This window comes from Saccostrea cucullata, unplaced genomic scaffold (assembly GCF_032062105.1).
Source record: "Saccostrea cucullata isolate Sc308-1 unplaced genomic scaffold, CSIRO_AGI_Scuc_v1 ctg18548, whole genome shotgun sequence".
In the NCBI taxonomy this organism is placed as follows: Eukaryota; Metazoa; Mollusca; class Bivalvia; order Ostreida; family Ostreidae; genus Saccostrea; species Saccostrea cuccullata.
In genome coordinates, this window is record NW_026939971.1 from 1 (window position 1) to 9,986 (window position 9,986).

The 9,986-nt window shown below is 32.9% G+C and overlaps 1 long non-coding RNA gene across 2 annotated transcripts; it reads left to right on the forward strand.

Annotated features, from left to right (window-relative positions):
- Window positions 1-1,063: 1,063 nt before the first annotated feature.
- On the forward strand, window positions 1,064-7,790 carry LOC134254366 (uncharacterized). Of its 2 annotated transcripts, none has more exons than XR_009989306.1 (3): window positions 1,064-1,089; window positions 3,325-3,509; window positions 7,734-7,790. It is a non-coding gene; the product is annotated as an uncharacterized LOC134254366 (long non-coding RNA). The 2 variants fall into 2 exon arrangements; XR_009989305.1 differs by lacking the exon at window positions 1,064-1,089 and adding an exon at window positions 1,288-1,349.
- The last annotated feature ends 2,196 nt before the right edge of the window (window positions 7,791-9,986 follow it).

A 9,986-nucleotide genomic window follows, 5' to 3' on the forward strand; every position in this document is an offset into this window, starting at 1 on the left:
TTGTACATGTAACATGCGGGCTAATCAGTAGATAAAATACATATATATTAAGAAATAAACAATACCGTAAATGAAGCATTTATTTCTTTTTTCAACCCAAAGGCAATTCAGAGACGTGTGGGCGGATCATTGAGATTCAACAGAACGTGGGCGGAGTACAAGACTGGGTTCGGGAGTCCTAACGACTCCTACTGGATTGGTTAGTACTTATGTTAATCACTCATTCTACAATAGCATGACAAATTCAGGGTATGTGCCATAAAAATACATTTTTTTCAAATCCAGTTTGATAACACTATCACTACTGGTGCTGTAAAAATAACACAAATCTGATGCTAACTTTTTTAAACCGTACAGTTAAAAATAACATTGGTTTAGGGTATGGGGCAACTACAAATTTTTATTAAAGTCTAACATTCTTGAAATCCTCATTTTTTTATTTAAAATTACGTATGTTATACTGAAATTTTAATTTATTTCTAACGTTACATATTGCGTATTGTAGGAAACGACATTATTCAGCAGTTGACAAAGGGAAGGAACTCATCACTATACGTCTCCATCACATTAAGAAATGGTACAACTCTGTATGAACTCTACCAATAGTTTGCTATTAGTGATGAATCGGACAAATACAAACTTTTTCTTGGCGGACCAGCTACCGGGACCTTAGGTTAGTTGTTGATAAATGATATTACTGAGAGAGAGAGAAAGAGAGAGAGAGAGAGAGAGAGAGAGAGAGAGAGAGAGAGCACTCGCGCTCACCGACTTGTGGGGAATTCACACCTGACAAAGGACCTTTCTTATGGGGAAAGTTCACAAATTGTGGGAACTCTCTGTTCCCCACAAATATGGTCATGGGGTTTTTTGAATTCTACGTGTTCTACTGATAATATTTATTCGATTTGTGGTCATTTTTGAAAAAATCCCTATAAGTCCGTAAAATTGACTCACAGTAATTTTCTCACTGCACCGTAAAACGAATGTTTGAGGATGCTGGGAAATGTTCATTCGGAACGCAGCGGAATTTAAACTGGTCCCCATATGATACCAATTTATTGCAGGCAATGGCTGCTCCTAGAATATGTGGTAAGTAGATTTTTTATCATATTTTAAAGATATTATAGGCTGAAAACTTAATTTAACTACGTAAATCATGCATGCAGTTATTTCTTACAGACGTTCGTAAAGTAACATTTAATAATGAATGCACGTAAAACTTTGGGAAAGTTTGACCCACCTAGACCTCGGTTATTTTTTTTGTATAATTGTATCATGTTTATAGGCCTAATGGCTATCCTGTAAGAACAAACTACGGATTTATATGAATTCAGCACCCCCGGGATATGGTAAGCGTTTAAGGCTTGTCCCCATTTTTTGTGAAAGGCGACTATCCTCCTCGTGCTCATACAAATTATGCTAGACGGTGCGACTGTCTGGTCTTTAGCTGTTTAGTGAGGCCTGTGTGGGCGAATTAATTGTAAAAGTTAATCTGACTTAAAATGTACGTGTATTTATAAACGATGTAAGTCACACACTGACTCAGTGTCAGAAATGTATCACAGAGAACATTGAAATCAGTACATTTATAGATTTAGGTAGCTAAAATTTCTTAGCTTGGTTAGATTATTTAACATGTTTAATTCTTCCAAAAAAAAGCTTGATTTAGTTATCGTTTTTTTTATCAAGTCATTCTTCCTACTTGTATATATTTCGTCGCATGCGTTGGTTTGCATAGTGTCCATTTGCCTTCATTATCTTTCACCTGCACCCTGTTCTACATTCATCCTGATTGCCCTACTGAAAATATTTTCATGATTTTAGACCATCATTATCGATGTATCATAAGTATTTTTTTTTTATTTTGCTAAGGCCAAGACAAATAGATAGTGTTTCCTATTTTAACCTTAGAAAAGATAGGGTAGGTAGGTAGGAAAAACATTTTTATTTTATTTTAACATTTTATTGGCAGGCACGCTGCCACTTTCCCCCAGGATTTCACTGTCAAAATATTTCTGATTAATATGTGTAAGATATGCATTTCTCAAACATGGAAGTGATCAAGATTGGGATTTCATTTCTAATTGTAAACTGGAATTGCAAATACTGTAATATGTGTATATAATTTGGTGCTTTCAAAATTTTGCATAATCACTAGGTTGGCATAATCATAAATTAGCGCTACACATGTATGTGCGGTGTATTGTATATATCAATATGTAAATGATTTTTTAGCAGTATTCATGAATTAGTGCATTGTTGTCTGCACCAAAGCCGCTAAAATATGAAGCCTGCATTTTAAAGTATACATACAGTAGTTTACTCATGGAAAGATATTAGCAGAAAAAATATTGAGGGTCGGCTCCTATACTTTTTAGAGTTAGGCGGGGAACTAAACATGCTGAAAACACACTACTTATTTATTTAGGCCCAATTAAAATGTCTAATAAATTCATTTTAATTAAATACTTATTGTTAATTAAAGATCACCTGGTATACAAAATAATGCAATTTGAAGGAAATGGAGAAACATAGTAATATAATAATAAATTTAACAATTACATCAGCTTTTATGATAGCTAGCATATTAAAAATTTAAAATTGGTTATAAATTGAAAGGTGATGTTGAGATTTTAAGATTCAATATCTATTATTCATAATTATTTATATTTGCTTAACTGAATTTATACCTTTTTAAATTTATTTACATATAACGATCGCGCTCAAAGTTTTGGGTCTGATAATGCTTCCTGATTTTGGTCTTTTATTTTTTTTTTTAAGAAAACCATTTGATTTCTGCACCCACTCCTCCTTTCTAAAAATTTTTAATCTGCCTCTGGTAACTTTACGCTGTAAATTTCTATTCTCATTTTAATTAAATTTAAATAAATACTAACAGCACTATCATGCAATTTCAATGACTATCATTTAAGGTATTGATTCAGTTTTCTGTCATTCCTAAAAATAAGTTGTACTGTATCGTTGATTTTTTGCATATAAAACAGTTTCTGCTCATCAAACATCCACGAGAAAGTGTTCTGTTTCGCAGTTATTGTACGGTTGATTTAAAAGGGAAAGCTCTCTGGGCCATGTCACAAGAAGGAAAAAAATAAAATATTTTTCATACCTACCTACCAACTGTTAACAATATGGTTCAGGAAAGGGCATACATTAAGTCTTAATTTTGGCATGCCGCATGGGGTCAAAAATTACTATTGAGTGATGTGGAGATATACCTGTCTTGTAATTATAGGTAAAAATATGAACACTTTAAAAAAAATATACAATGAAATCTTTAAACTGAAAGCAAAATTATCATTGCAGGTTTTGGGGTTTTCACCACAAGAGCAAATTATACAACTTTATTCTTGAAAATGTTAGAGACTGAGACTTGGAGTCAAAGTCAACAGACACGCTTGCATGGACATGAAGGATGTAAAGAACTAGAGTATTATAACTGAAAGCATTTTGTCTGGATTTGTGTATGGAAACAGAAGGATTTAGTATTGGTAAGTCAAGATAGCTGTAAAATCTCATTTTGAACTCTATATGTGAGCAGTACTGTAAACCAACTACCAGGTAGTACACATGTACCCTATTTGTGTCATCTTTTATTTGCATATCTAATCTGTGTTGATTAATTTCCGTGACTAATGAAAGGAAACATTCTCTACAAATATAAAGCAAAATTAATAGTTCAGGGCAATTAATAATTTACTATTCACTAGTAAATGTAGGTCATGAAACTGGCAAATATTTCTTGCACTCAAATAAAAGTTGGTTTACAGTACTTCCGTTGCTCTAAAAACAGAAATAATAAAAAAAAGCATGCTGATATCATGTATGTTATGAAGCCTAATACATGTACATAGAAGTATATAAACCGGTATATCTAAAATAAAAAAAAAAATTAGTCCTTGTTCATGATTTCAAAGTAGGTTAAAAGCCTCATGAACATGCTGAGAAGTTGTCAGAAAATATACATGTGTATACCATGCTAACTGTGTAACAATAATCAGAAAATTTTACAAAAAATAATCAAAATTTGGTTAATAATAATTAGTCATTGGCCAATTAAATCCATCAATGATTAAATTAGTACTTATATATACTGTCTCCTGATTTTATGACTTTTTATCCTTTTCAACATACTTATTATTTTTGAATTGAAAACATTTTTTTTACCTGAGAAAATTAAAATTTGCAATTTGTTTTAAATCTAGTGAAGGAAAACAAATGTTTTTAAAATTAATGTGCTTTGATTTAAAAGACTTGTAAACATTAGATTAGTAATACATGTAGTTTCAATACAATTATTAATATTGATGATTGATTTTTTTTTAGATTTGATAGTTATTTTATTTGTTGAAAAATAATTTTTATCTGTAATGTTCATGTATAATAAAATAATGCATTTCCCAATAAGTGATAAATGTTTCCCACAAGTCAGCAATATACACTGAAGTGTACATTTATTGGTTGGGTTCAAAGGCAACATTTATATGGAAACAAAGTTTTAAGGGTAAACATGGTCAATACATGTGTATTCCTCACAAGTGAACAGTGAGAAATGTTCCCCACAAGTTAGCAGTGATAAATATTTAAAATTACTGTGAGAAATATTCCACAAGTCAGCAATGTGTTAAGTACGTGAGAAATAAAAAAAAGTTAGCAGTTATAAATATTCCCCACAAGTCACCAATGAAAAGTATTACAATAACAGTGAAAATTTTACAAAATGATTGGTGATAAAAAATCAAAATTTGGTTAATAATGAATTCGTATTGGCCAATTAACAGTGAGAAATGATTACAATTAGTCATTTTATATATATTTTATGACTACAAGTCACTGTTTATTTTAAAAAGTATTACAGTAAGACAAAAATAGGGAGGGGTCCAAAGTTAACATGAAATTTATTCCCCACAAGTCAGCAATGATTAAGTATTACCTACAAGTCAATTAAAATTTCAATACAATTTACAATTATTTTAACCCATTCTCAATCAAAGGGGAGTAAATTGGAATTAGCATGTCTGTGTATCTTTGATAGGCATTAAATATTGTAGGGATAATGGTGGCATTATTTTTACAGGAAATTTCACATCAACTTCCTGTTTATCTGTGCGTGTAAATTTTTACCTTTTTTTTTTCAGCAACTACTATGGTAGCAAGAATTTGAAATTTTTTAACACTCTTTGTCGAGGCATATTATATACTGGTAGTGAGATTCATTTTTATGCAAATTCGATGTCAACTTATATATATCCATATGTCTCTAGATCTGTACGCAATTTCTGTTGCAGTTTTTTCACCAACTGACTATCACAGATATAAAAATGTGGTACATGTATCCATTAGATTGAACCCTAGCAATAAAAATCCTGAGTAGCATTCTCTACTGAGACTAGCAAGCTAACCACTATGCTACACAAGTCCTGATGAGGATTGGCATTTAAATCATGTTTGTGATATGACCATTGACTCAGTGGACTTATTTTTCTGAAAAGATACAAAAGTTATATCATAAAATTATAATTTTTTAAAAGGTTTATTGGGTTTTTACTCCATAATTTTGGAAATCAAAATAGTATATTTCATTTTGTATGCAAACTTTGAGGATAAACTTGAAAAAAAAAGTGGAGTGAAGACCCACTCATACATTTCAAAACATTGTTTTAAAAAGTGTGTAGTGTTGTTATGATAGTCGCTGACTATCGAAAAATCGTCGTTTAAAGGCCCAGATTGGCGACAATCGATTGTAAATATTATCATCGATAGATCACTATATTTTTCAAGCCGTATTTCTCAAGCCGAGCAGGTTTAACTTTTATATTCACCAAAGGGACATCACTCTAATCAGCAGTAAACAAAATGAGAACGTGCATGGTGAAGAGGTTATAATTATTATATCCATATCCTGGTGCATTGTCTTTTTAAAATACTTCTAAGGATGAATAAATCTAACCTTTTATAACATTTAAAATTATCAATTATATAATTATATAAGTGATTGTGTTCTTCCGATTCAATTTGATAATAGTAAATTTGTCCAATTTTACAACACTAAAAGTGTGAAAAAATGACTCAATTTGCCCTTTTTCGCGTGTGTATTATATTTTACAGGCCAAAAACTTCAATCTTCATGAGATATGTATAAGTTGTAGAGATTTGACAGATTTACATAAAGTATACTTTAATTTTAGATGAAATATTTCGGAAAATTTTGATACAATACTTGATATCGCGATTACTTAACTTAGCTGAACTCTTTCATGAAGGAGGTAGGAATCATCTGTTGGGTGGGAGCAATGTGCTATTCAATACAATTAATGCAAGATCGATCATTGTAGCATTTATAAGGACAGATAAGTAAAAAATCCTGGTGGAATACCTCGCTAGACAATCGCTGAACCAGCCTTATACATTTTTGAGAGGAGCCAATCCTAAATTGTCACATTTTTAAAGATATGTTTAATTAAGCGGACTCTTATAGTTAAATTTTCATTGAAAATCGTCACATTTTTCAGTATATAAAATATTCTTAACTTTCCTTATTTGACAATCTACTATTTGGAATTCAATATCTGGCAAAACATCGTGATTTTGGCATTAAATTGTTCGAATCATTCGATTGTCACTAATGTAAACAATGTCATTTGCCCCCAGAAATTTAGACTTTTCTTGACTCCCTCGCAAAAGAGCGGAGGTAAGTTAGATAACTGCGAGGTACTCATTGGTAGTCGCGACATAACATATTGAGATTTAATTTTTTCACCTTCATGTTTGTTGCGCTATAGGCTTATCCCTTGTTATGTTCTCGGACTCCCATCTCATTTATCATCCAATAATAAAATACATTTCCAAAGCATGTGAATTATATTTAGATGATAATTAAATACATATGATAAACAATAGATAAAAATTGATATTTTTGTCCTTTCTACTCTTCATGCATATAACATGTATAAAGTCCACAACAATAAAATGATTCATTTGATTTTTGTTAGGATTTGTTCATCGACATCCAACATATTGTTTACATGTTTATGTTACGTTTGTCCCAGAAATCCTGAAAGATTTGTACACTCTGCAACTTTTTTACAGAGGAGCGCACTAAAATCTTAAACTCTTCCATAGTTGAAATAAGACGTATTGGTAAATAGATTTTGCCCTGTAGTCCATCTGGCTGTTTGTCCTCAAAAACTTTAACCTTGCTCATAACTTTGGAGTGAGTGGGGCTATGGCTTTCATATTTCACCGGTGTATTTCTCGTGACAAGATCTTAAATTCTTTGGGTACCACCAAATTTGACCTCTTGACCTTGAAGTTTGACCACTTTTACAAAAATATATCACTCTTCAACCTTAGTTATAACTTATAACTTTTGTACAGTTGGTGTTAGGGCTTTCATACTTCTCATTGGTATGTTCAATAATTTTTTTGACAGGTCTGCCCAAGTTTTGTATTAAAACGCTTCTGAAACTCATCTGTAAAAAACATTTAATATTGTTGGCCGATTTAAACATTTCGGGAAAATAGCAAAAAAAAAAAATGAAAACGTGAAAAAAAAACTATGAGGTTCGGAGAGTAAAATGGAGGATAGGTCAGGTGACAGGAAACATGAGTACAGTCATGTATATTTTTTTTTGCCCCGGTATAGTGTCATATTTGATATTATATGGAATATGTGATTTGCAGCACATTCTTACTGATATTTCTTTAAATTACAGGTATCCTGAATTTTTGTCAACTTCTAGCCAAGATCCTGTACTTAGCTGAATGTGGAGGACGATGTACACACAGTACTAGTATAGAGGGTAAGTAGACCATAAAAAAAACAAGATGTGTTTTTGAAACACTATGCGCCCGGCGGCAACAAAGTTTGGAAAAAGCTATTTTTAGCATTAAGGTCACAGTCAAGGTCACAAAGTCATTGACCTTGGTGTCATTTGAAAGAGGTTGATTAGTGGAGTATGGAGTGGACTCCATGCCACTAAACTGGAAGTGAACACCGCAGTGAATATTTTATGTAATTGAAGAAAAGAAAAAAATTGTATGTAAATCTTCATGTACAATATCATGTTTCCATATGTGATCAATTAAAAAAAAAAAATATTTTTAAAACAAAATAATGCCTCATCAGGTCGGTAAGACAAGCTGTTTGGCTCTTTGCTGACTTGGCTTTTCAATGATTTAAATTTGGCACCGTGTAAAAATAGAATTATCTGTCCCTGGTACATATCGTCTTACAAGTAAGAAAAAGAATTGATAACTTTTAAAGTTTTCTTATATATGTTTAAAGTAACTGAATCAAAATATGTTGAATAATTATTTATTTTATTTCATTTGAACAAGCTTTCATCATCATGATCATGTTCATAGACGTCAAATATACACTGCGAGATTTACTTCCAGTTTAGTGGCATGGAGTCCAGGATGAGCTGTTAAAGTGGAAAAAGGGCCAGAAACGGCCTGTAGTCTTCAAGCAGATTGGATTTCTTAACTTGAATAAATAGTAAAACGCTCCGAAATTGAATTTGTTGCGAGATTTTTTAGGCTGAAGCCCAGATCTATTAGTTTAAGTGTGTCCCCCCAAAACATATTGCCATCATGGTGTATTTTAGTTGAAGGTAGGAAAATTTCTTTCCGGATTTTTTTTTTTTTGACGATAAGAACTTCAGACTCCTGTCCTATAACATTTTTAAAAATATTTATTGATTTTTAGCTCACCTCAACGAAGTTGGGGGAGCTTATGTAATACCCTCGGTGTCGGCGTCGGCGTCGGCGTCGGTGTCGGCGTCGGCATCGGCGTCGCAGGTTAAGGTTAAGTTTTTTGGAGCAGTTTTCTTTTTAAGTACTTCTATGTCCTATATTGATTAGACATGCATGGAAGATGGTTCTAGTGTGTTTCATTGTACCAGTCAAAGTTTCAGATGCTGCAATTTTAGCAAAGGAATGACCAGGTTAATGTTTTTGGAGCAGGTTAACATTTTTGGTGCAGTTTTTGGTGTAGGTTTCATTTCCTAGTAACTATAAGCCCTATGTTAACCAAACTTGCATGGACAATACATCTAAGGATGCATACTACCGGGCTTGCTTCGGATGCTGAATGACCTACTTTTTCCGTTGAGTGAACAGGTTAAAGTTTTTTGGTGCAGGTTTCATTTCCAAGTATCTGTAAGTCCTATGTTGACCAAACTTGCATGGATGATACATCTAAGGATGGATACAACCAGGCTTGCTTCGGATGCTGAATCTGACCTACATTTTCCGGTTGAGTGAACAGGTTAAAGTTTTTGGTGCAGGTTTCATTTCCAAGTATCTGTAAGTCCTATGTTCTCACTGAAATCTACGACGATACATCTAAGGATGGATACAACCAGGCTTGCTTCGGATGCTGAATCTGACTTACATTTTCCGGTTGAGTGAACAGGTTAAAAGTTTTGGCTAGGTTCTATTTCCAAGTAACTATAAGCCCTATGTTGACCAAACTTGCATGGATGATACATTGTAGGTATGGATACTACTGGGCTTGCTTCGGATGCTGAATCTCTACTGAACATTTTCCAGTTGAGTGAACAGGTTAAAAGTGTTTCAGCAGGTTTCATTTGCAAGTAACTTTAAGCCCTATGTTGACCAAACTTGCATGGATGATAAATCTAAAGGATGCACACTACCGGCTTGCTTCGGATGCTGAATCTACCTACACATTTTCCGGTCAGTGAAAAAGTAAAAGTTTTTGGTGCAGGTTTCATTTCCAAGTAACTATGAGTTCTTTAATCACCAATCTTGCATGGATGATACATCTTAGGATGCATACTACCAGGCTTGCTTCGGATGCTGAATCTGACCTACATATTGTGGATGAGTGAAAATGTTAGTTTTTGATGTATGTTTCATTTCCAATTAACTATGAGCCTTATAATGTGCAAACTTGCATGGACGATACATCTTAGGAAGCACACTAATGGACTTGCTTCGGA